The following is a 2,500-nucleotide window of genomic DNA, read 5'->3' on the forward strand; positions in this document are numbered from 1 at the left end:
TAGGGTCACAAGGGAAAAATCTCTTTATCTATTATAGGGGGAAGGTTATAGTTGAGGGTTGGGGCCCAAGGTGCCATCGACTGGGCATGTGGTAGGCATGGAGCCATGGCCGGAGCCTCGCCCCCGACCCGACCCGCGGGCCGTGACCCCGCGGGCCGACCCGTGGGCCGTGGGCCCACGCACGTGCGCCGAGGAAGGGAACGCTCGACTCGTGAGACGTGGGCATTGCTACGAGATCAAGAACGATATGCTTGGCCCGAGTGAGCCGGGGGATCTTGAAAAATCCACCCTTCTAATCTAATGATACACACGCACGCGCGCGCGCTAGGCGCTAAGGCGCTAAGGCACTTAAGCACTTAAGCACTTTAGCACTTAAGCACTTGAGCACCTGAGCACCTATATGGATGGTTATAATATAATGTGAGCTCTCAAGGTGCTGTGAAGGTTTTCGGGCCATGCGGTACGAAAGACGCTATGGCCCATGGGAAAGAAGGTGGTAGCATAGAGCCTCACCCCGAGCCGTGAGCCATGAGACCCCCCCCTTGTGATTATGGCTTGTAAGGGAGTTCATTGCAACGTGATCGAAAACATCATTCAAACTTAATATCAATGATTCTCATTACTATGGTTTGTAAGGGAGATTGTGGTATAGGAGCAATGTGGTAGCCTTGAGCCATGGCCGGAGCCTCGCCCCGAGCCCCGAGCCAAGAATGAGCCATGAGACCCCCCTAATGATTATGGCTTTTAAGGGAGTTCGTTGCAAGGTGATCAAAAACATCATTCAAACTTAATACCAATGATTCTCATTACTATGGTTTGTAAGGGAGATTGTGGTAAAGGAGTTCAATGTAAGTTGATAAAAAATACTCCCTTTTAGCCTCTTATATCATTCAAAAATTTATTTTTACCCATTTTTGAAAATAATATCAATGACTCTCACTCATAATATCTTTCCAACAAGCCTCCCATTTTTTCAAGATTTTTACAATTTTTTATCCATTTTTCACTATTTTTCACCAATTTAACGGAAAAAAAAAAAATAAAATATTTTTTTAATGAAATTAATATTTTTAACTAAACCAATCTATTTGTATATTTTTTCTCAAGTGTCTCCTAATTTTTCATGATCTATTGACACTTTTTACTATTTTTTATTATTTTTCCCTTTATTTCACCAATTTAACGGAAAAAAAAAATAAAATACTTTTTTTAATGAAAAAAATTTTTTTAACTAAACCAATGTCTTTATATATATTTTCTCAAGTGTCTCCTAATTTTTCATGATTTATTGACACTATTTACTATTTTTTATTAATTTCGCGTTTTTCGGCCTTATTTAATTAAAATAAAATACTTACAAGTTTTTTTTTTTCAAAATTTCAGCTTCTAAAATTTCTTTAATATATGTTCCAACAATACAAGTCATAAAAATGACATTATGTTACAAATAAAGGTGAGTTTTGGTCCATGGAAAAACTAGTATAACTTAACTTGCATTTGGGTGTCCCCTAGGGTCACAAGGGAAAAATCTCTTTATCTATTATAGGGGGAAAGAGTTTGGGAGCCTTGGGCTGGCATGGCCAGCACCCCCTCGCCCAGGCATGGGCGTTATGCGTGTGAGGGGTGACTACCCTCCATCACGTTGAATGCCATCCCGTGGGCCATCGCCGGCGATCGGTTTTTTCCGGTGGCTGGTCGGCCCTACCAGACGATGAGTGGGCCCTTCCTAGTCAGCTTGGCCTACGGTGATTCGTCTGGGGGAACGTCCCTTCGGTTGCTCCCAATGCCCCTTTCGGTTGACGGTTGACGGTATGCTTGAGGCCTAAGGAAATGCTGCGTCTTGTGATCCCCGACTACCCGCTCAGGCGGCACGACGGGTTTTCTTGATGTGGTTCAGTACGCGGGCTGATTCGTGTTGGTGTGGGAATGTGTTTCCCCTTCGGTTGCTGGTCCCTTCGGTTGAGATACGCTTGATGCCTAAGGAAAGGTTACGGGCCACGGAAGGACGTGACTTAGTACGCGGGCTGATTCGTGTCAATGGTCCCTTCGGTTGCCGGTCCCTTCGGTTGAGATACGCTTGAGGCCTAAGGAAAGGTTGCGGGCCACGGAAGGACGTGACTTAGTACGCGGGCTGATTCGTGTCAATGGTCCCTTCGGTTGCTGGTCCCTTCGGTTGAGATACGCTTGAGGCCTAAGGAAAGGTTGCGGGCCACGTAAGGACGTGACTTAGTACGCGGGCTGATTCGTGTCGATGGTCCCTTCGGTTGAGATACGCTTGAGGCCTAAGGAAAGGTTGCGGGCCACGTAAGGACGTGACTTAGTACGCGGGCTGATTCGTGTCAATGGTCCCTTCGGTTGAGATACGCTTGAGGCCTAAGGAAAGGTTGCGGGCCACGTAAGGACGTGACTTAGTACGCGGGCTGATTCGTGTCGATGGTCCCTTCGGTTGCTGGTCCCTTCGGTTGAGATACGCTTGAGGCCTAAGGAAAGGTTGCTGAGC

Source organism: Amaranthus tricolor, chromosome 8, assembly GCF_026212465.1.
Source record: "Amaranthus tricolor cultivar Red isolate AtriRed21 chromosome 8, ASM2621246v1, whole genome shotgun sequence".
Lineage (NCBI taxonomy): Eukaryota > Viridiplantae > Streptophyta > Magnoliopsida > Caryophyllales > Amaranthaceae > Amaranthus > Amaranthus tricolor.